Below are 26,043 nucleotides of genomic sequence, written 5' to 3' on the forward strand. Positions count from 1 at the left end.
GTGCCAATTAATTATACCACTGCGGCAGAGCTGTGTTGAACGCCCTTTAACGGCACAGTGGGCAGTCCTCACCCCTTACTCACTGAGGCTGCAGATTGCTTTGAATATTTCTAACTCATAATGGATCCGTGCTTCGGGCGCGATGCGGACGTACAATATACTATAACACACCTATTTAGTATATAGGCCCGACCGTACGTGAGTTGCTGTTGCGTGCAACAATTGGAGACAGCGGCAGGATTTGGAAAATTTCTTCAACCATCGCAAGCGGCCGCAAATAAGGACAATAATTGAAACACAACATCAGAGCTTCCTAATGAGCTTCTTATTGGCAATCTTATACTTAGATACACAGGGTGTCCCAGTTAACTTAGATCAAGATATTAAATAAGCCCAAGAGCTCTAGAGGAATCGTACCTACTGCATAGTAGCCAAAGTCATATGTACTTACAGCCAGTATTTGTTTCCTCACTAAGTATTACTTTGTTACTTTCTCTTATTTAGTGAATTTTTTTATTATTGCTTGAACTGCAAACCTGTCAGTTAGAAAGTTATAGTGCACCTTAAATAACCTACGAATCAAGCATTCCTTTCGCGCTGAAGTGGGCCTGGTTGTTTTTTCAAAGAAAAAAACCAAAGTCCGCGAAATACGCGACATACGAAATAGATGCGCACCCGCACGTCGCTACTCAAGCGCCTACAAGCAACCTTTAAAAGATATACGGCTGCATACTCTTATCGCCGCATCGTAGAAGGCTTCGCTACGCTTATCAATGTGCCAGCGGCGTGTTCTCTTGAATGCGCGACCATCACATAGCGTGAAGCCCTGTATCAAGCGGCCGCAGTTAGCATAGCCGTGTATCCATGGTTATTCGCTTGGGCACGCTTGAGTAGACGCGCGGGGACGCGTATCTATTTCTTATTTTGCATGTTTCGCGCGCTTTTGTTCTTTCTCGGAAAAAGCAACGAGGCAAAGCTGAGCACTAATCAAATGCATGATTCGGAGGTTATTTGAGGTGCCCTACAACTTCGTTATTGAAATGTTTGCGATTCACGCAATTATTAAAAAGTATATATATATATATATATATATATATATATATATATATATATATATATATATATATATATTGTAAAGGAGATTTATTGGGGTTCGTAGCGACCGCCGGTTCTACGATGCACCGAGAAGTTCCCGAGCTCGAGCTTCTGCTGCGCGCTTAGATGCTGCCGATGCTGCTGACCCAGTGCGCACGTTCGCTATCTTCCTTACAATGGCCCCGCGGAAATAAAGAAGCCATCCTGGCGACTTAGGTTTCTGGAAGGACGGTAGAATCGTGATATGGCTTGAGACGCTGAACGTGGACGACTTCGCGGTTACGACGTCGCATGTCGGAAGGCGGCGTTAGCGGCTCAATCAGGTAATTCACGGGTGATGTTCTCTCGAGAACGCGGTATGGCCCGTCGTACTTCGGAAGGAGTTTTGAAGCGAGCCCAGGCGTGCGGTGTGGCACTAACAACCAGACGAGAGCGCGCGGGAGAAAAGTCGGAGTTGAGTTCTGGGCATCGTGAACGGCTTTTTGACGATTCTGGTCGTCCGAGGTGAATCGGCGGGCCAGCTGGCGACATTCCTCGGCGTGTCTGGCGGCTTCCTAGATCGGCAGGCATTCGGATGGGTCTGGCCGGTAGGGCAGAATGGTGTCGATTGTGTGCGAAGGATGACGGCCATAAAGAAGGTAAAAGGGTGAGAATCCGGTAGTGGCCTGAGTCGCGGTGTTGTAGGCATAGGTGACAAACGGAAGAACGAGGTCCCAATTAGAGTGATCAGGCGAAACATACATGGCGAGCATGTGACCAAGAGTTCGATTAAAGCGTTCCGTGGTACCGTTAGTCTGTGGGTGATAAGCAGTGCATTTACGATGAACAATAGCGCATTCAGCAAGCAGTTGTTCGATGACTTCAGATAAGAAGGCGCGGCCTCTGTCGCCTAAAAATTCACGTGGACCTCCATGACGAAGGAGAAAACGGTGAAGTATGAAATTGGCGACCTCTTGCGCTGTAACATTTGGTAGAGCAGCGGTCTCCGCATAACGGGTTAAGTGGTCTACCGCAACGATTATCCACCTGTTTCCGGTAGGAGTCAAAGGAATTGGCCCGTAGAGATCTATGCCCACGCGATCAAAGGGTCGCGATGGGCATTGCAGAGGCTGGAGTTCACCGGCGGAGTTGTGTGGTGGCGCTTTACGGCGTTGGCACTCACGAGAAGAGCGGAGGAACGTTAGAACGAAATTGTACATTCTCCGCCAGTAATAGCGGTGTCGAAGTCTTTCGTAGGTTTTGAAGACTCCCGCGTGGCCACACTGAGGGTCGACGTGGAACGAGGGGCAGAGCTCTGATCGCAAGGTTCTCGGAATGACGAGTAACCAGGTGCGTCCCTCTGGGGCATAGTTGCGTCGATATAGTAGCTGGTCTCGAATCGCAAAATGAGGAACTTGGCGCCGAAGCGTACGTGACGCTGGAACTTTCGACGTATCCGAGAGAAGGTCGAGCAGAGATGCAGTCCAGGGATCATTACGCTGTGCAGCAGCGATAGTGTCAACGTCCAGATAGGATAATGTACACTCGCAGGCGGAGTCGTCACGGGCCTTCGGGGGAAGTGGCGATCGGGATAGCGCGTCAGCATCGGAGTGCTTTCGCCCGGAACGGTAAACCACGCGGATGTCATATTCTTGGATTCGCAATGCCCCGCGGGCAAGGCGATTGGATGGATCTTTGAGCGTCGACAGCCAACATAGTGCGTGGTGATCGGTCACTACGTCAAACGATCGGCCGTATAAATATGGGCGAAACATGCCAAGCGCCCACACAATGGCCAAACACTCCTTTCTGTAACGCTGTAATTGGTTTCCGCCTTGGTTAACGTGCGACTCGCGTATTCGACGACGTATTCTGTGTGGCCAGGTTGACGCTGTGCCAACACAGCGCCAAGGCCTACACCGCTTGCATCGGTATGGATTTTGGTTGGCGCTTGAGGGTCAAAATGGCGAAGAATGGGTGGCGTCGTGAGAAGACGGCGCAAGGTTGCGAAGGCGTCGTCACACTCTGGAGACCATGATGAGAGATCTCTAGCGCCACCAAGGATCTCCGTGAGAGGCGATATAATTGACGCAAAGTTTCGAACGAATCGTGGGAAGTAAGAGCAGAGGCCGATAAAACTGCGTAGCTCTTTCATAGTGGTAGGTTTTGGGAACGCAGTAACAGCACGTAGCTTCTCGGGATCCGGGCGAATGCCCTCCTTTGACACGACATGGCCTAAAATTGTGAGCTGACGAACAGCAAATCTACACTTCTTCAGGTTAAGTTGCAACCCGGCGTTGGTCCAGCAAGTGAGTACGTGCTCGAGACGGAGCAGATGCGTTGCGAAATCAGGGGCGAACGCCACAATATCGTCAAGATAGCAAAGACAGATTTTCCATTTGAGGCCACGTAGAACATTAACCATCATCCTTTCGAACGTAGCAGGAGCGTTGCAAAGTCCGAAAGGCATGACGGTGAATTCATACAAGCCGTCTGGTGTAAAAAAGGCAGTTTTCGGGCGATCGGCCTCTGCCATCGGAACCTGCCAGTAGCCTGACCGCAAACCCAGCGAAGAAAAGAACTCGGCTCCCTGTAAACAGTCCAGAGCATCATCGATGCGTGGTAATGGGTAGACGTCCTTCAGCGTGATCTTGTTCAAGCGTCGAAAATCAACACAGAAGCGGATGGAACCGTCTTCTTTTTGGGACGAGGACCACGGGAGAGCCCCATGGGCTTTGGGAAGGTTGAATGACGCCTCGACGGAGCATGTCATCGACCTGGTGTGCAATGACGCGACGTTCCGTAGCGGACACGCGATATGGTCTTTGTCGCAGCGGTGAGTGAGAGCCAGTGTCGATGTAATGCTCGACCGTCGATGCGCGGCCAAGAGATGGTTGCGCAACGTCGAAAGAACGGCGGAAGTGCTGAAGGAGTGCGAGAAGTTGAGATCGCTGCGAATGCGGCAGATCTTCAGCGATGAATGGGCTAAACACACCAGTGCATGTTGAGTCGGGTACGGAGAGGGCACTCAGTTCATGCACGGCAGTAGCAGGCGCTTCGTCGAGGACGGAGACAATTCGTGTTAAATCGACCGACTCGACGTAACCAAGGCATTCGCGGCGGAGCAGTGATAGCGGCAATGATAGATGATTGTAAATGGGCATCGTGCTGACACAGGCGGCAAGGTCAAGAGCTGCAAAGGGCAAAGGAAGCGCTTTCCGGGTAACAAAGTGATGAGAGGGCATGAAGAATACCGTCCCGTCGGATATGATACTACAGAAGACTGGTACGAACGCCGAAGAGCGCGGAGGAATACAGGTGTCTTCTTTCACGACAATTTTAGCGGCAGGATGAGCATCGACGGAGGCCAGGTCACCAAGGTGGGAAAGTTAAATCTCAGCCCTAGCGCATTTGATGATGGCGTTGTGGCGTGAGAGCAAATCCCATCCTAGAATAACGGCGAGGGAGCACGATGAAAGAACTATGAATTCAATCGTGTACAAAACGCCCTGTATGGTCACACGGGCAGTACAAGCAGCGGTAGGGCGAATGGCCTCAGCACTCGCTGTTCGGAGCGACAATCCAGACAGAGACGTCGTCACTTTACGAAGCAAACGGCAAAATCTTGCATCCATAACTGAAATAGCGGCAGTGGTATCGACGAGGGTGACTGTAGCGACATCTTCGATAAACACATCAATGACATTAGTAGGTAAAGGAGGAGGACTTCGGCATGTCGACACTTGCGCAGATCTTGCCTCAGGAACTGCGTCGTCTAGTTTCCCTGTTCGTTAGAGACGGGCCGTCGACGCATAGGGGAAAGCGATCGGCGACGTGGGGAGGGTGACCGGAGGCGCTCGAAGCGAGGACGGCGATCAGTCTGGGAGCGAGCTGGTGATGGGTCGAAGGATCCGTAAGGCGCAGGTGGATCAGGCGGCACATAGGGCACGCGGCGATCACCATCGAACGCCTGCGATCGGCGGCGGCAGAACCTTGCGACATGACCGGGATACCTACAGGCGAAGCATATAGGGCGATTGTCCGGCGTACGCTACGGGTTAGTGACGGCAGTGGTGGTCCAGGGGATGGGAGGGGGAGGGCGGTGCACAGGCTGCTGGAAGCGACGCACGGGCACAGTGCTAGGGGCCATTGCAGCAACCGTAGCATAGGTGAGAGGTGTAGCCACGACATCTTGCTGGTGAACAGCCGGCAGCGCTTCCGCGACTTCTTCATGGATCACGTTACGGAGATGAGACGGCAAAGTGCTGGCAGACTCCTGAGTAACGGACACCAGAGATAGCTGTCGTGCAACTTCTTCGTGGACGAAATCCTTGATTTGGGTTATCAGGAATGCTTGTTCTGGGCCCGTGGTCAGGCTGCAGAGTGACGCCGCATTCGGTGTGGGATGTCGCCTTGTCAGAGCTCGCTGCTTACGCAACTCATCATAGCTCGGGCACAAGCTGATGACGTCGCCAACAGTGCGTGGGTTTTTGGCCAGAAGCATCTGGAACGCGTCATCATCGATTCCCTTCATGACGTGCTTGATCTTTTCCGCTTCCGTCATGGCAGCGCTCACGCGCCTGCACAAATCTAGAACGTCTTCTATATAGCTGGTGAATGTCTCGCCCGTGTCCTGTGCGCGTGTACGCAAACGCTGCTCGGCTCGGAGTTTCCTGACGGCGGGTCGGTCAAATACTTCGGTAATCGAAGTCTTGAACACCGACCACGTTCGTATATCCCTCTCATGATTTCTGAACCAGAGACTGGCCACGCCCGCGAGATAGAATGATACGTAAGCCAGTTTATCTGAGTCATTCCATTTGTTATGAACGCTCACCCGCGCGTAGGACGACAGCCACTCTTCAACGTCGTTGTCGTCGGTTCCGCTAAAGATGGGAGGCTCCCGTTGGCGAACGGTACCAGGGCAAGGGGCGGGTGGCGGTGGAAGAGTCTGCTGGTCGGCGTCCGGCATGGCAGAGGGTAGCGTACGAGAACGGAGTTCCAGGATGGCAGAGTGGAACGTTACCCCGCACGGCTCCACCACTTGTAAAGGAGATTTATTGGGGTTCGTAGCGACCGCCGGTTCTACGATGCACCGAGCAGTTCCCGAGCTCGAGCTTCTGCTGTGCGCTTGATGCTGCCGATGCTGCTGACCCAGTGCGCACGTTCGTTATCTTCCTTACAATATTCTTTTCATACTCTTTTTAGATTTTAGATTATAGCCTTTTTCTCTCACTTTGAAACTTTCCTGTCCTCTCCTTATTTCCTTTTACTTCCGTTTTTTGGGGGGAAACAATGGTAAACGTTGTGTAACATAGCCACCCTTGGTTATTTATGTTCAGTTATAGCAGTGGCATACAACTGGCGTTTGCGGGACCGGTCTTCTCCCGATTTTGCAGCGTCAGCTGGTTGGGCTCCATGGGGGGTGGCAAGTGCTGCTGCGGAAAATTTGATCTATAACTACGGAAAATACTGTTTCCCACCTGTCTGATCGCCCATCACAAAGGATGCCGCACCGAAATTTTATGTTTCATAAATCTGCTAAGTCTTGGAAATGCGTCAAGTATGATCTATTGTGGAAGCGGACAAAATAAAATAAAGCACATAATCAGAGAAATCTCTGACCACACGTTTCACGCGGTTGTTCTTAAAAACGCCAAGTTGGTCATCGACTTGATTTGATTTTGTCGCTGTAACACTCAGACCCAAGTCACGCAAACACGTGGTCGCCACTGTCGCGCGACCACGTTGTACCCCTGTTTCTGGCGCGCACGAGACTACTGGAACTATTTACACGTCGTCGCTGTCTTCACGTCCGGTTGCCCATGCTTATTCCTCCACCGCACCCTAAGCTGCCCATATCCTTACGCGATTAACGCAGTGTTAACACGCAAATACACACAGATCCTCCATGTCTTGACAGTTTGTGTCCTTATGTTGGTTCAGATTCATTTTACGCCTTGGGACAAGTGTTTCGCCACACTGTAAACACCTTATTTGTAATAAGACTGCATATATTCTGGTTATTTTATTGTAGCTTGGCTACAACCTACAACACTTAGCGCAGCCTCAATTGTAATAGTTATTCAGTGTTTCAATGGATGCACATAATCCACGCTCTCAAATTTCCGCAAGTCCAAGAAATTCAGGCATTTCCCCTTCGGCTATGTGCGAAACTCCACGGCGACGCTCCAGCGTAACTCATTCGGCTAAGTTTTTAGAACATACTAATAAAACGCCAGCCAAAATTTTAACAACTTGCAAATATCAACGTTGAGGGAGTGCGCCCTATTCTTCTAAGCGTACTTACTGCACTTAGTTGTGACCTCTTTCATGCATTGTAGCGGAATTTTGATCTTGATTCAAACACTGCTAAAAGGTAGAAAAAAGGTTGCGAATAAGTTATTAGAAGGGTACACACCCTCAGCGTTAATAACTTAAAGTTGCCGAAATTTTAGAGACCTTGTGGAATAGAATTTTTAAAAATGCTACCCAATAAACTAGGCTGGTGCACAGCAGCGAAATTTAACAAATGGCTGCTGAGTGAATGTTACAAATTCTATTGTATGAGTAGGGCTCAAATTTATTAAATGTACATTATACTTGAGTAGTGAGGATGTTGCAATGAAGAATGTTGGTCTCACTAAACACCCTTTATGTAGCGCTCTACACACTGGCTAGTCGTGGAAGAGTATAGCACGAAATGGTGGCACATGCACGTTTGGCATTTGTGTATTACTGCTGTTTTTTAAGGAGACAAATCGCAAACTGAAAGCTGGGTGAGTTGGTAATTATGCATGGTAAAGTGCGAACAGATGTGGTGGAGTAAGCTCTCTAGTGCAATCGCTAACAAGAATTCAACTTATTGAATTGTGTATGACCTTTTTGCATTTCTCGCATGTTCTGTGAAAACGTACGCGCATGGGAGTGAGCAGGGGCGCATATATATATATATATATATATATATATATATATATGTGATTGCTTCCAGCAGTGAACTTAATTTTGAGTCAGCAAGGGTTTGAAAACAACGTAATACTTCGTTGTTTGTGTGCGCTACAGTTTTAACACAGCCAAACAAAATCAGTGTTTACATGCTATTTTTTCTCTTTTCAGCCAGGCCCCTGGCACAATCGAAGTGGTGTAAGTTAATTTAAAGCTACCTCAGCGTTAATGCAGTGCTGTTCCATTTAACTAGGAATGAGAAAAATGTCTATATCCTGCTGTGAAGAGGACATATGTTTTACTCACAGATTTGATGTTACCTTGTTTGTCGTTATGGTAATCTTTCGCACATAAAGAATAATATTCTTAATCGAGTGGTCAAGGGTTCGACTGCAAGTTCTATCAATGCGAGAGCCTTACCATACAACATTTACTAAACAGTACATTGGTAAAGAAACCAGCGAGACGAATGCGATATAGATCAATGAAATACTTGTGGTTCGGCAAGAGAGCCTGACAATAAAATAAAAATAGGTATTAGCCCTAATATGCTTCAAACCAAACATTCGTTCGACTAGTATTCCTGCTTTGGCTGGCTGCCTATCCGTAATTGCGTCGCGTGCTACCTCAGCGTATTTATTTATTTATCTATTTATATAGTTACAAGTTTATTTATTTTTTTTAGTTATTTACTTAGTATTTAAGCCGTCCGTTAGGCAGCCAAGGCAGAGGTGGATCAAAAGAAGAGTTCAGTTCAGTTTGTTACCTTAAAAGTCCCCCGTAGGGGCATTACATAAGGGGGGAGTTTTTTTATAAAATAGCGGAAAGCGTCGTGATATATTGTTATTTAACAAATTTGTCGGTTACAAGTTCTGTGAAAGAAGACGGACAAGTAGTAGTAGCGATGTTTGTATGAAGGCCGTTCTAGTCTGTGGTGGCACGGAAGAAAAAGGAGACTCTGAAGGTGGTTGTCATGCACGTGGGTGCAATTACTTATGAAAACGAACCTGACGTAAAGAAAGTCACAATGCGCATGAAACCGGAAAGTGAATACAGGGTATGGTGCATTACACACATAACTAAATACAGCGCAAAAAAAAACAATACAATGTTTAACAGCTGTATTGAGGAAATATGTATCTGGCCTGCCCAAAACAAATACTAGTACAAAGAATTGAGACAAAAAATTATGTTAGGCTTTACCGTAAGTTGCATTCGTCTTGGGCACTTGTGTAATGCAAGCAGAAAAGATGAAAATATGAGGATCCAAATCCCGTCACGCATAAAAAAGACGCGAAACAAAGTCCGAGGCAAATCAGGTACAAGGATAAGATAATTTCGCAATATAACGTTATATCAAGTGTCATGCACCAAATTGCTGACGATACAGCCGTTGCAAAAGCGTCTACAAGATTAAAACACGTGACTTGATTTGCAATTCTATTCCTTTCTGGGAAAGATCTCGGAATACAAAAGAAGATGGGTAGGTGACCGTTCTACTAAAAGGTGCTGCTACTACTAGAAACAGCAAAGGGTGCGTCACCTAACAGGAATCTGGTTGTAGAAAGTGGATCTCGCGCACCTTATGGCTGACGATGGAGCAAAAAAAAGTTATCAGTTGGCGTTCCTACGTATCATGGTACGCGTCACAAACTTTTCTGACTGGATAGATACGCGTTTTAGGACTTATCACAGGGTCCGCCAGTAGTAAAAAGCACGGCAATATCAACAAAGTCGGATTGAAGACTTATCAGGATAATATACTGCAGAAAGAGAAGAAAAGGAAGATGACATTTAACAAAAGCTATTATCAGTACATTTACATGTACCGATGTAAGCATATAATGTGTAGGTATATATTTATGTTTGTGTGCCTTACTTTATAACATCACATGACAAGGAGCGCTGATCGCTATCGCTCATTAAGACAGCAACTCAGGGTTGGTTCTACGAGGCCATTTCTAACTTCCGTTGAACTGCATAGCATGGTACGTATTTGTTCTTCCCCTTTGTCCCTAAATATGTTCTAAATAAAGTTGTATCCCCTATTACTATTACTACATTACTACCTTGCAATACAGAAAAAGAATGAGTGCCTTGCCAAATAATAAGAGCACTGGGCTTCGGTGCTGGAGGTTCATTGTTCGAGTCCTGCCATTCAAGAATGTTGCTTATGTTTATTTATTGAAATTTGTATATGCATAAATACATCCGGAACATAATAGCAGCGCCGACGCCGATGGTGAGGATTTCCCTTAGCTGTGCATGAAATTGATATCGAAGTACAATACAACAGGTGACCAAGGTCTCGTTTGTTTTTCTGAAATTTCGGAAGTACAGTTGCAGCCAATTTAAGTATACTCTTGCAGACATTCACGGTTACTTTATTCGGCACACTACTGAAGATTAATCCTACGCTGAATGGGACAAATATGACGGACCAAACACTGTCAAGTTATTCGTAGAATGCACTTGTGCGTGTGGTGAGTCATCTGAGAAGTGATCAGCTGACGCTGCTTAGTAGTCCGGCCAGCTGTCCTAGGACTGAGTAAGGAAATGCCACTGTCGGACACATACGCAAACAGTCCCCGTTAGAGAACATTGAGAATACGTCAAAGTGTGTGAATTTTCAAAAATTATTCAGTATTGACGCCTATGCGCTATAACTGCACGGATAAAATCCGCGTAAGTGCCTTTCAGAGTGCCTTTAAGCCTAGACTTGTTTCTTGACTTAGTTTGGTTCTAGACTTCCACCAAGTAATACAGGCAATAATCGGCTACATTTTCTCGTTGAATGAGCCTACAATGTACGCTCTGGCATTTGAAATGAGACTTTTGATAGCATCTACGTACATGTCACTAATAATTTTTGTTAAACTTTGCGTGGCTCATAAGCTGATTGGTAAACAGTTTACGAATGCTTGTTTGAATTTCTTACAATTTCTCTCTGTGCTGAAATACGGCAGCATAGTTTCTTTCCTCCCTAATTGTTCATGGTGTGCTCATCAAAAAACATACTGGTAAAATGCCACACTTTGCATCTTTCAGGATCGGAAAAGACAAGATGATAAAACAGTACGTAATGTCTTTATTTTTTCACGATCCTTACGCGCTCCGCTATGAAATATAAACAGTTGAAAGGCAAAACAGCGTGTATTTCACGTTGATAAAAATGATGTCTTCCTGCTTCAGTAGAGGGGAGAACGTGATGCATAAAGCATATAAATTATTGTGATTATATTATCGCTGGCATTTCCCCTGTGCGAGGGCAATGCACAGTTCCTCAATGGGCTGAAGGTGGAGTCACTGCGCATGAACATCTCTGACTTCATTCCTTGGCTGGCGAGAGTAGCAGGAGGATTGGACTTAAAACTGCATGATCTTCGCAAATGTTGCACATTTTTTAACTTGAAGGTCTCCGGCGAGGGTCAATGAAAGACGTTGAAACAAACCCGATACTTAAAACTACCGGTAATTCGCTACAACATAATTTTTTTTTTACAAATCGGTATATATACAAGTTAACGTTATGATATAAACAAAGATGCGGAAAGAAATCTGGCATTGTCAACCAATCCCCAGAAAGGCTAAGAACATCTAATAAATCTCTTGTTGACACGACCCAAAACTGCATGATATACCTATCATCATCATCATCAGCCTATGTTATGTGAAGTGAAGGATGAAGGCCTTTCCCTGCGATCTCCCATTGCTCGCCCTGGCCCAACCAACTCCAAGTAGCACCCACGAATTTCCTAATTTCATCACCTCACCTAGCCTTCTGCCGTCCTCTACTGCACTTCCCTTCTGCAGGCACCCGACCCGTAACCCTACTGATCTAACGTTTATCCAAGCTATGCAATAGATGACCTGGCCAACTCCGCTTTTTTTCTTAAAGTCAATTGGGATATCGGCAATCCCCGTTGGCTCTCTTATCCCCAACCGCTTTCATCCTGTGTCTCAACATTACACCTAGCATTAGTCGTTCCATCACTCCTTGCGTGGCCCTTAACTAGTTTTCGAGCTTCTTTGTAAGTTTCCAAGTTTTTTCCCTTATGTTAGCACCTGTAGAATGCACTCATTGAACATGTTTTTTTTTTTAAATCCTAATGTTGAGCTTCCAGTGAGGACCTGACCATGTCTGGCGTACGCGCTCCAATCTATTTTTATCCTTCGTTAAATTTCATTCTCATCACCAGAGTCCCTTGCGAGTAATTCACCTAATTAAAGGTACTTCTTCACAAACTCTAGAGGCTGAATGGCGATGCTGAACCAAAGGATCGCGGAATTTTCAGCGGGACCGATGGCGATGACGTTGAAGAGTGGGTGGCTATGTAGGAATGCATGAATGGAATCAACAGATGGCACCCTATGCTTATGCTAGCTAACCTGTTCTACGTAAGAGTCAAGGCAAAAGCGTGGTGCGAAAACCGGGAATAGGAGCTAACCAGCTGGGACCAATGCAAAGAGAAGTTAACAGAGTTGTTTGGCAAATCAGCGGCTGTAAAATTTCCGCAAAGCAGGAACTGGCCTCCAGTGTCCAATCCCCCCGGGGTACTATGTCTCGTACATCCAGGACGTGCTGGCGCTTTGTCGTAAAGCCTAGAACGACATGAATGAAGCTGAGAAGGTCGGGCACGTTCTGAAGGGCATTGCTGACGAAGACCTAAATCTTCTGATGTGTAAAAGCTGCTCGACAGCTGATGCTATCATCAAAAAGTGCTGACAGTTCGAAAAGGCCAAATGCTGACGCATCCTGCAACCATTTTCCACGCTTCCCAATACTCACGTAATGCTTGAAGGCCGGTATGGGGGAATGCAGGGAAGGAATTTTGCCTGCGTAGGCTAGACAGGGCGTGTGGAAAGAGCGTCTTGCTTGGCAGTGGAGCCCGCCTGCTGAAATCATGGGTTCGCGGCACTGAAATATTTCTATCTCGGCTATTAATGAGCCGACTTGAAAACTTTTTGCGCACAACGCTCTCTAGGGGACACATAACAACTTTCAGCCTACAACCAACATTTGCTAGGGGACCTCGTGAAGGGCTTTTTACCACCTTGAGCAGAATTCTGAATGCCTTGACCGCCAAAGCTCGTCTGGACCAGTGTCCTAGAGCGTTTCTTTGTCCCAAAGTTTCAGGTTGTCCAAAACAGCAGTCGATTACCACTGAGATAAAGTCCTATCCCGAAAAGCAATTTTGAGCTTCACGATTTCGTATCCCGGAAAGACCACATAGGTCATTGGCGCCACCGATACCCACGGCAGCCCACCGCTGTATGCGATTGGCAATTGTCGCCACAGGAAGAAGGCAAATAGAATGTTATCGCGAGGCAGCTGCGAAAAATGCAGTCGCACCTTTTTCGCATGTAGAATAGAGAATATTCGTGTCAGGCTCACCTTGCACAGTGGCTCTTCGGTTTGGGGGACGGTGGGCTCACGCATGTGAGTGGTGTCGTGCGTTTCTAGACTTCAGAGGAATTGGCTTCGTTTTTATGTGCCGGCAAAGCTATGAAAACAATGAAAGCTTGCAGTTTATATGTGGAGTGTCATTTTTTTCTACCCCAAGACCCACGAAAGTATCAAGCAATCACGCGTGCTTTAACAAGACAAGCTGTTTTTACTTCAAGACGCGCACAAGTAACAACTAAAACCACCTACAGCGACCTATCACTTCTGTCGCTAACGGCGTACGTTTCCGGGAATGTCTATTTCTCTTTTTTTTTTCTTGAGGGTAACCACGCTTGGACTTTCTTCTTTTCTTATAAATAAGATCTGTTCTCGAGATGCACGTTTGCTGTATGCAGGGATCTTGCATACTCCTATATGCTTCTAAATTTTTGCATAATTTCATTGTACTTCAGCAGGCTGTATTGATGTATACTTTCACGTCATTTATAATGTTTGTTGTGTGTATGGGTGTTTTTTCTCCGTTTTTGTTTTTAAGAGATCTATAATGACGCCTCTTCGGTTGAAATTCGGAACTCTCTCCTGATGCCAAGCCCACTCTCATTTTTAATGATTCAGCGATTGTCGGTATTTGAAATAAATAAGGAAATAAAAAGCTGTGTTATAATATCCTAGACTTTTTGATTCGTATATTTCCAAGTAATGCATGGCATTGAATGAAGCATTATTTCAAGAGTGCCTAGTGAAATACATTCCGCTGTAGTTTCTCTTTCAAACCATTGAATCTTTTTTTTTTCAGGGAAGAGAGGGTTGACTTCAATGTGACTAAGGTGAAGGAGTTTATGAGTGTCGATATCAAGACTCTAAAACTACGTAAGATACCATTATTTTTATTACTTTTTTGCGCCATGAATAGGAAATAAGAATAATGCTGAAACATGTATGTGGTTAAAGATGTATTGCAGAGTGTTTTTATGAGATATTTATATGTTACGTGTCACAAAATTTAAGAAATTTTGTACTTTGTTGATCACTGAAACCACTGGCATGACGTTTGCAGTTGTATTGACTAGGACCGAATATATATGAAATTTGGTTTTTACGGTTGGCTTCTAAAAATTAAAAGCGATGCATCCCTTAGCATCTGACTGTAAAATCCATATTCCAGAAAGCTCTACATAATAATAGTACTGCTAAATGCAATTATATTCCTGCAGTGATGGATTCTATGAATATAAGTTGTCATCAGCTGAACAACTTCTGCCGAATACAACAGGATGTAAATTGAGAGCACTGTACTTCATATATAATATTCCCAACAGTGTTTGAAAAATGCGATGCCAGCATCACTATCCAGCAGGAAGTCTAACGCACAAAAGAAGCCTTCAAGGGCGGTGCAAGAACAGGACGCTTCACACCTTCCCCTTCGTTGTGCGTAGATGAAAACATCAATTGTGTGCACTACTGCTCTCAGGGACTCCCAAAATGCCTATAGACCCCGAACATTGCCTGGAGGTACACTAGATATATAAGTTGGAGATTCAACACCTCCAATAGAGAGTGACATTTCTCTAGTTTACGTGCAAATATCGCTGATGGCATTCTCAAAAGTCCGCTTTTTTACATTGAAAAGATGGTATAAAAATGTCTATGATGGACATTCGTTGCATTTTTGGATATTTGTGTAAGATTAAACTGCGCTGTAACTGAGTTACTAAGACGAAATTTTGTACATTCACATTACTGTGTGGGAATAGTATATGTAGCATACTTTTATGCACTGAAATTAAATAGAACATAAGATTTCAATAACATAGAAAACAAATAGAATCTCACGACACTGCCTGGGGTATCGGGGCTTTTGCTTATTGCGTGCTATGTTGAATATTGCGTCCTCACTAGGCGCTATGTGACAGGTGCAAGGGGGAATACGCCACACATAAAGATCCCATCCTTCGCTTGAACGCGTAAGTATTCACGCGCACCAGCATCGCGGGCGTGCAGAGCCCCTATTCTTCGGGATGTCACACATGGTACAAGTGGATAATGACATTAGCTCATATTTTAGGAGGGAACCGAACGCGTAAATAAGAGAGTGGATGCAAACATGCCAGATACTATGATGATGTGGACTATACTTTGAACAACGGAGAGAACCTGTTTCTCATATGTAAACTAAAAACTTCCTCTGGGAGGACAACTATTCCTGTGTGGTGTAAAACGTTGCGTCAGGCAAGTGTTAGCTTGGCCCAAATAGATCGGAAGGCATCTCACATCATGCATGTATATATATATATATATATATATATATATATATATCCATATATACTTGTGTGGGTGTGTGAAGAAAAATCTGAACATGCAAATTAATACATGATGGAATAATTATTAATTAACTACAAATTAGTTTTCAACGTTGCGGCCTGCAAAAGACCGGCCTTTATCAAAAGTAAATTTTTTCCTATATGTTATGAGTTGCAAGAAACATTTATTTTTCAGCTATGTATATATATGACGAACTTTACGCGATGCTGTTATAACAGTGTGCACCAATGAAGTATTCCTACCAATTCGTGCTTGAACGATATCCTATGTACATTCACAATACGCTATATGGTAGCCCAATAGTAATGTAGATAGTATGTCCTATAAAGTGCCATGCTTTTGCTTAGGTACGCGAGACGTAGCATGTACGTGACTTCAAGACGCTGACGTTTGGATCAGTCATAGACGTTCAAGAGACGTTTGTGATTCACGGGTGTAGTGTCACGACTCTTGACTCCTGAGCAAACATTTCGACAAAGAGAATGTAGCATTGAGAAGAAAACTTGAGGTTACAGCTAATAATTTTTCCAGAGGGTCATAGCCAACGATTACTCTTAGGTTTACGAATACTCTTTCGAGCTGAAGTCGCAACGCAAGGAGCCCAAAAATGAAGTAGAGCAAATGGCAAAAATTTTTCGAGAGAACAAATCAATATTCTAAGTGATGTTGATCCTTCATTGGAATGATGCACCTCTAAATCATACCTTGAAGCCAAACTTTTAAACAGCTTTTCGGCATTGAGACCCGGAAGCGGCTGTAAGATTGCATGTGCTGCGTGGGACCAAACTTATCGAATGAGGGCTGCTAAATTTACCACCATTATAATGGCGCTGCGCGCTCTACTTGATTGTGCGTAACTTTTTCGCACAATTCAAGACGGTTCTGCAGCACACTACCTTTACTGCTAGCATGATTATGTCATAAAAACATTTTCTTTCTTTCCCAACCGTAAACTGGTGCTTTCGGTTGGTCACATTGGTGATGTGCCTAAAATTGAAAAGGAAACGACATAACTGTTGAAGCGTTTCCGAAAATGAAACTTCCTGGATGTTTTCAGCAATGGAAGACGGAATGTGACCGGCCGAATGTGTCTAGTGGGGAACATATTTATACTGAGCTCATTGGTGTGAGAAAGTTTGTAATAGAATTTTCAATGCGTACTACGCGGAATTCGGCGCCGACATTAAAATTTTTTGAGATCACATATGGGGCTAAAATTGCATTTTGTTTCATCCAGCAAAATTTGCTTCGATGCACATGACTTCGGTGTGTTACAGTGTTATGCAAGTGTTAGCTTGGCCAAAAAGCATTTTTTTTATCACAGATACGCACGCCACTTAAAAAATTTTGAAAGTTCGTACTGTTTTTGTCTTGTGTTTAGAACGTGTCTTCAGAGTGTTCAGCGCTATTTAAAATTGCTGAACCACGTGCTAATTCTACAATATTCGACTTCATGACTAACCCACAGCAATAAAGGCACGGAGTTAGTAGAAGTAGAAGTACGGAGTTTTATGACTAATTAGACGTTCTTGCGTTCGATTAGGTCATTGTAACTCATGCAAGAATATGGCGATAAGCCGAGCAGAAAAATAACAGAGATTAGGTGCAACGAGTGGATGCAAACTTGCCCAACTCACACTAATTTTATTTGGAGACCCGCTATCTAATTATTTTCTGGCTGCCTAGGAGCAGGAATATTCCTTTTTTTATCATTTAAAATACCTTATGCACGCCTCAGTAAACAACGTCCATATACAGCAGGAAAAGCGTTTTTTGAGATTGGCCGCAAACCTTTAAGATAGCCATTCAAATCTTACTAGAAGCTACGTTCTGTATCTTAATTATTTTATTTTGGCGAAAGTACTATTATTCGGCACGTTCCACTGAGAAGATAATGGCTAAAAGCAGAACAAACTTTTGCAAATATCATTCGAATAAGGCCCCGAAACTTGTGCAGAATATTTCTGAAGCCATAATGAAAAAAATTACAGGTCTACCGTACTGTGGGGGGTACGTAGATTTAAGATAACGTATCATTAGATCGCACAAAGAGAACTACAGCTTACAAGGGACCTGTAGCGGTACTACGTAGTAAAGGTTGATACGCGCGGCAACAGTACAATATACACAGGTGGTTTATTCTGTGTAAGTTGAAGGTACTTCTGGACTCTTACATATGTTTATTGCATCTTATTACTAGCCGTGCCAACAGACAATGTACCAGAAGACTTTCCTCGCACTTATGTTGTGTTGAAGGCTGCTCAGGATTGCCTACTTGTCTCATATGGTGAATCAAGTGATGGTAAGAGTTTTGCGCATCGCATAAGCCCATTCGCAGTAAAATTTTAGATAGACCACAAATCTCTCACAAGGTGCATTATCTAGTGGAACGAGTGCCATCTTAGTGATTATTTGATGGCGTGACCCATATTTTCCTCCTTTCCTAACCCGGGCGTCTTTTTCGCGTGGAACATAATTCTGATCTAGGCAGGAACTTCATTTGAATTTGGAGGGAAGTGGAGGAATTGGTTTCTATTATGAGATAATAATTTTTCCAGGCCACAACTTCAACTCCGCCTTGTCATTCCTGCGGTGTGTTTGTTGAGCAGGGAGGTTTACACTCGCGAGGCAGATAGCCTCTAGTCAAAATGTGCGCTCGCATAGACTGACTTTATCCCAGCGGCAACAAGCACTGAGAAGAACGGTACTTTCGGAGCAACATAACCACGCTGAGCACATTACTAATTCATAAACAGTATCTCACCTTCAGACGCTTGTTCTTTGTGCTGGGATGAGGTTCTCACAGTAACACTGGTGCATGGTCCTCGACAGCGCTAAATAGTGAGCTGACCTTAGGCTTTGACAGGCCTGGCAGCTTCTGCTATCTTTCCGGAGTTCGGATAAATTACGTGGGGAAAAATGTATTCGTGTTTCTTGAAAGGTCTAGAAGTTTGTATTAAACACAATATTTGCTTCGTTACGATCATATCCACTTGGCCCTTGTTCAATAATATTTACAGTGTTGGCGATATCGGTAACAAACACCGCTGCCCTTTAGTGCATAACTGCGTACAAGACCATCGAACACAAGGGGTCGAAGTTACAAAGCTTTTTTTTTAAGTGGTCGTCGCCATTGGCTGGGCGTGTTTCCTAACAATACGTGCAGCATTACAATTGGCAGAAATTTGTTCTCACGAACAGTTCTAATGTAAGAGCTCCTTGTGAATACGGGATTTTTTCTTCCGTTTCGCGAATGAATTACTACGCTTTGGTTCCTTTCTGACATTTCACAATGGTTCACTCTCGACATACTGATTGTTCACTCGTTCAGAATCAGCATATGGGTTCGTTGTCAGTGATGTCGACTGTTATACTTGTTATAACGCCCAAGTCGAAACTATTCTTACGGTGTAACGGGCAGCGTACATAAAAAATCGCTAACGCTAGAATTGTTAGTAATGGCAGCTTTCAGCCAATCCTTATGCTGAATACCATATTATGTAAAGCGGCAAGCCGGTACCGAAAATGATTGACGAAGGAGAAGCTTTCTGGATACGACCCACCCTCTTTTCATTGTTCACAAAACGATCCATTATGCCGTTATAAAGTCTAATATGTTTGAAATGTACAAGTCACGGGGTAGTATTGTCATATGTGTTATCCATCATTTGTAATAAATGCAACTTACTGCAACATATAATGTATACAACGTTGCAGCGGTAAGACAAATATAAAAAGAAAAGCTGATTCTGTAATCCGCAAAACGCCGACATTGTCAATTTTTCACAAAATTTTTGATCTTTATGTTTATGTTGAGTGCCTTTAGCGATGTTTTTTGTCCAATGGAAACTGTTCATTTCTTAAACGAGTGCCAAATATCAGGCATAATTTTCCACTTATCTCTACTAGCTGAACAAGATGCCTGCCTTAACTTAACAGGCACTGAAAATGAGATACATAATAGTTAAGCATTTATTCAATGTCTTAGGCAGTGTAATGTGTACATTATTTGTGAATAGAAAGAAAACAGAATTGAGTAGAAATAAACAATTGATGCCTGTCCGTGATGCGTTTGAAGATCTGTACTGCCCAAAATTCAAATACCATCCACTTCCCATCATCCTTAGAGTCAGCGCCACGAGTAGCACCCAAGCAATTGCGCAAAGACGCAGCATAACAGTGTGTTTACCGTCTTTCCCATAAAAACTGTGTTACCGAAGTGCCTGTCATCTGGCGATCACTGGGCGCACACCGCAAGGCACTTGGTAAAATGCCTCCACCAGAAAAAACAATCACTGAACAAACGTGTCCCTTCCGGAGTACGTTACAGATCGAACTGCAATATAATAGGAGCGCCGCTAGCGCTTAAATCAGATATGGAATTAGAAAATAGCCCCTTGCCCGCTAACAATGGTTATAGGAAACCTACGTTACACTGCAGTACCACCTCATGTTGTTGTACTATACCGTCTTGTTTTTTCCGCTTTTTTATTTACCAAAGACTGGTAATCGCTGGTTTGCGGAGTCTTTGCCCTGTATTAAGAAGTGGAACTAAAGTTGAAGTCCACTATGGACATGAATTAAATGATGTTTGTCGAAAACACGCCGAAAGAAACACAATGTGCTCCTTGGAAGCGTTCATAGCAGGCGCCATTTATATGTAGTCAAGCATGGGTGAAAGTTATGACGCATTTCAGGATGCAGGAGTTGGGCTCTATATAACAGCATTGAAGTTGCTTCGGCGTATGATTTTCAATGTAGAACAGTGTTATCATTGGCAAAATGCGCCGTGTAACGACATAAATAGTTTGTCACCGGCAGCGGCTTTTGTTCCGTTCAGAATGTCCATGTAGCAAAGCATCAGAAACAAAAATGGTTTTTCGTAATTTGGCTACAGGCTCTGTACCATTTGTTCTTCCTTTCCCTTTCTGCGATAGGGCAAAATCTGTTTCAAAAGAAATAGCTATTTTTAAGGCATTGCTTTTTACACCTCATCCCATTTTTTCGAGAGCATAGTACAAGGCATTCTTACTTGGCTTGGCTGGATGGATTTATTTTTTATATGCCCCTTGTTTTTTTTCGGTAATGTAAGCAGTGTAAATAAAGTGGTAACTAGTTTTCGCCATACCCCCCCCCCCCCCCATAAAAAGTTGTCAGCAGTTTATGTCGTGCGCCTGATTCTCTCTCTCAGCGTCTATTGAAGTTTCTTACCCTTTTGGGTATCGTTTACTCCTGCTTTCAGGACGGCCAAAGTGTATGCTTTGGGGATTATCCAGAAAGAATGTTAACGAAGATACTGACTGCTATAAGGCCCTGCCCTCGTTGTGCCTTTCAAAAATGTACGATTTGACGGAAGCTGACGATCCGTGTCAGCAATTCGATGTTGGCGAAGAGAGACGGAACAAGAAAGCAAAGCAGGAGGAAGAAACACTTTAGTGCCATGTCCAACAAATTTTCGAAAATAAAGGAACCTTCTCAGCGTGCCCTCATCCGTTCTTTAGAACGTTCACAATACTACTCTCCCAGCTACGGATATCATACGATTCGTCCAGTAATCACGTAACTTCTGGTATTTCTACCAACTGCTTGTACAAGCAATGCTGAACACATAGGACTGTTTAATCGCAGACGAAATAGGCCGGGAACACAAGCCGCGTAAGCGGCTCCGGATGAATGAGAATGCTAAGGAAAAGCGAGAAGGAACTGAACATTACACCTGCTAAGCTTAGTGACTTGGTTATTTTTCAAAAAATGGTGTTATAAAATAGTTAAAGGTCGAACAAGCAGAATATTACTCTACAGCTTTGTCAGTTTCAAGTGTCAGATAACGTAAAGTCGTAATACCATTTCAATAGAACGCAACGCAGCTAAGGCTGAGTATACTTCTCTCACTGCTTGCATTTCGAGAAGACATTCTCCGTCATTGACGAAAGGATTATATGATTTCGAGTTCTGTATTGCTCACGCTTTATCAATTCTTTTCAATGCTCGCTCTTTCATGGTGAAAATGTTTACGCTATAATTTCATAGCGGGCGTCAAAAGTTCGAACCTATTTAGCCCCAAAGAAGCTTAGGGACATTCCAGCAACTAGCCACTGTAGCGAATTACCAGAACTAATGTCTAAAGGAATAATACGTGGCACACTGGACGTCCAGATGTACACACCTAAGTTATTGGATTTAACCTCATGGTAATATGCTGAAGTTTATTATATTAAGTAGCCATTCTGTAAAATGTGTTCAAGATTCAAAACAAATTTGTGTGGCAGAAGTGCTCAATGCCTTCCCTACATGCGCAGCTTCCGAACCTGTCACGACTTGATATAAAAATGACCATAGATATACCATATATTTTGTTTACGTGCATGAATAATAATGATCAATTATGATCAATTATTGAATAATGATCAAAAAAGTGTTCTCGCTTAAACTACTGGACTACTGGGCTCTGATGCTCGAGCGCTGTCAGGATTCCTTAGTGTACACATTCGCAACTGAATTCAGTATAAAAAGGATTACATGAAGACAATTAAGTGACATTTCTGAGTTGATTACGGTAGGGTCATGATGACAGCCTGACGTCGTTAGCTTGAGGTTAATGAGATTCCTGGGAGCTTATGAAGACGATAGCTTGGCGATGATTCGTATGAGGACGACTGTGTGACAACACTAGCGCGACGACGATGACGTTACGAGGATGGCGTGGCGATGGCAATAAGGCAGGAACGGGATAACGAAACTGAGAAGATGATGCTGCGACTTCGACGACTCGACATTAACATGACGACGACTGTATGACGAAAGCGCAAAAGGATGGTGACACAATCCCGATTGAGTGGTCACAGGTTGATTACCATACATTGATGGAGTGACAACGATAAAACGATGCCGCCCTGTCGGCAATGACATGACAACGACTATGAAAACAATGGTGTGGCGGTAAGAGCATGACGATGACAGCGTCACGCGGTTGGTATTATGAAACTCTGAAAGTACAACGATTGCGTGACGACGCCTGTACGGTGACGTGGGTGTGGTGATGTCAGCTACAATTACCTGACGAGGCTGTAATGAAGACACTGGAAAGACGAGGAGGGCATCATGACGAGCACAATAACTGCGATGGCGGCGACGACAGCATTGCGACAACGAATGCAAGACGACGACGTGTCACTTCAGCTTGGCACAGAATACCTTGGACGATGCAGGGCAGAACGTTTGCGTGTGTTCTAAAGCCGGACTTAGACTATTGAAAGAACGGGCCCGAGTCCGGCCCGGGCCCGTGCAGTGCTCTAGTATTAAAGGTTTAGATTACCGAGCATCCATTTCAAGTTACTATAAATGTTTATGCACAGTTCGAAAAAAATGCTTCTTTCTTATTTTGAAGTTAATAAAAGCTTGGTGAGTTGGCCTGCAGCTTGTTTTTATGTATTGTACAATGGTTTCTTTATAAGTAATGTTGCATATATACCAACAGCAAAACACACCAGAGGGGTGTTTCTATTTTTGTGGCACATTGGGACCAAATGGAATAGCTTTGATCGGCGAGTCGCACCCACAGGAAAGCTCAAATCCCTGCTGCCAAAAAACGAGAACACAAAAGGAGAATATAAAGAAGTTGTGACAAGAAAACGAGGGAATTCTTTTTTTTTTATTTTTCAGCATCATCATCATCATCATCATCAGCCTGATTACGCCCACTGCAGGGCAAAGGCCTCTCCCATACTTCTCCAACTACCCCGGTCATGTACTAATTGTGGCCATGTTGACCCTCCAAACTTCCTAATCTCATCTGCCCGCCTAACTTTCTGTCGCCCCCTGCTACGCTTCCCTTCCCTCGGAATCCAGTCCGTAACCCTTAATGACCATCGGTTATCTTCCCTCCTCATTACATGTCCTGCCCATGCCCATTTCTTTTTCTTGATTTCAACTAAGATGTCATTAACGCGCGTTTGTTTCCTCACCCAATCTGCTCTTTTCTTATCCCTTAACGTTACACCTATCATTCTTCTTCCCATAGCTCGTTGCGTCGTCCTCAATTTAAGTAGAACCCTTTTCGTAAGCCTCCAGGTTTCTGCCCCGTACGTGAGTACTGGTAAGACACAGCTGTTATACACTTTTCTCTTGAGGGATAATGGCAACCTGCTGTTCATGATCTGCGAATGCCTGCCAAACGCACCCCAGCCCATTCTTATTCCTCTGATTATTTCACTCTCATGATCTGGATCAGCAGTCACTACCTGTCCTAAGTAGATGTATTCTCTTACCACTTCCAGTGCCTCGCTACCTATCGTAAACTGCTGTTCCCTTCCGAGACTGTTAAACATTACTTTAGTTTTCTGCAGATTCATTTTTAGTCCCACCCTTCTGCTCTGCCTCTCCAGATCAGTGAGCATGCATTGCAGTTGGTCCCCTGAGTTACTAAGCAAGGCAATATCATCAGCGAAGCGCAAGTTACTAAGGTATTCTCCATTTACTCTTATCCCCAATTCTTCCCAATCCAGGTCTCTGAATACCTCCTGTAAACACGCTGTGAATAGGATTGGAGAGATCGTATCTCCCTGCCTGACGCCTTTCTTTATTGGGATTTTGTTGCTTTCTTTATGGAGGAGTACAGTGGCTGTGGAGCCGCTATAGATATCTTTCAGTATTTTTACATACGGCTCGTCTACACCCTGATTCCGCAATGCCTCCATGACTGCTGAGGTTTCGACTGAATCAAACGCTTTCTCGTAATCAATGAAAGTTATATATAATGGTTGGTTATATTCCGCACATTTCTCTATCACCTGATTGATAGTGTGAATATGATCTATTGTTGAGTAGCCTTTACGGAATCCTGCCTGGTCCTTTGGTTGACGGAAGTCTAAGGTGTTCCGGATTCTATTTGCAATTACCTTAGTAAATACTTTGTAGGCAACGGACAGTAAGCTGATTGGTCTATAATTTTTCAAGTCTTTGGCGTCGCCTTTCTTATGGATTAGGATTATGTTAGCGTTCTTCCAAGATTCCGGTACGCTCGAGGTCTTGAGGCATTGTGTATACAGGGTGGCCAGTTTTTCTAGAACAATCTGCCCACCATCCTTCAGCAAATCTGCTGTTACCTGATCCTCCCCAGCTGCCTTCCCCCTTTGCATAGCTCCCAAGGCTTTCTTTACTTCTTCCGGCGTTACTTCTGGGATATCGAATTCCTCTAGATTTCAGCATCAAAGCACGGTAGAGTGCGGAACTTGAAATGTTGGGGTTCCACGTTGATAGCAGGCAAGTGCTTTTTGCGAGGCGCTCTTCTTTTAGTTCCTTTTTTCTCACAGTGCTTATGGGTGCAGTTATATGTAAGACCTACGCATGGTAAGACCCCCCCAGAAATATCATGCCTGCGTTCGGGCAGAATCCAGTGCCTTAGTAGGGTGAATGCCAGCAACGAGCGCCAGACTAGTTGAATGTTGTTGTATGGCAAGGGCCAGTGCTAATGTTTTCGAAAATTGTGGCAATTATGTTTATTGGTTCCTTGATAACTTACTATAGGATAAGTTGACGTTTGAATGGAAAAGTATTGAAAATGTCTTTGTACAAAAGAAGAATAATCATCGCTTTATTATTGCATTCTCAAACCATTTTCTTCGATGTTCATACATATTTTTTCTTTGTGCTACCAGATTCATAATAACTATCCGTCATTTTCAATGCTTTTCAACATAAAGTCCAAATAAAGGGCCAAAACTCTAATCCCACATACAGTTTCTGATGACAACAGAGCTTTATGGACGCATATATACGGCTACTCATTTGCCAAAGAGAGCTTCCGTTGATATTGTCGACAAGTTAATGGAGAGAGGTTGTTCTTGGCAAACAAAAAAAAAAAGCATCCGTGAGTTGCAGTTGAGTAGCGCCGGACGCCATGAAAATGCAAAGTTCAGCATCAAGGCGCCAACGTATCATAAGATAATGCATCGTCTTTAGCAGATTTACAGCAAAAACGCTGCTTTCGCCATGAATATTTTGAAGAGGCGGTTGCTTTCTCGGCATACATAGATATGTTGGTTTGAAAAGTAGCATAGGATGCAACTACGAAAGTAATAAAATAGGTTGTGTGAATGTTTTGTTGTATGTTTGATTATGACTTAACGCGGGTATAAATACATCTACCCAGCTCTTTCTAACGGTAAAAATTTCTGCGCGAATATTAGAGCTGCGTGCGTTTGTTAGAATAAACTCAAAAATATTCTGTAAAAGTAAGGTGTTTGGAAGGATGACAGGATATTTCCAATGCTGGTCACTAAACATTTGAACTAAGT

Source organism: Dermacentor andersoni, chromosome 8 (assembly GCF_023375885.2).
Source record: "Dermacentor andersoni chromosome 8, qqDerAnde1_hic_scaffold, whole genome shotgun sequence".
Taxonomy (NCBI): Eukaryota; Metazoa; Arthropoda; class Arachnida; order Ixodida; family Ixodidae; genus Dermacentor; species Dermacentor andersoni.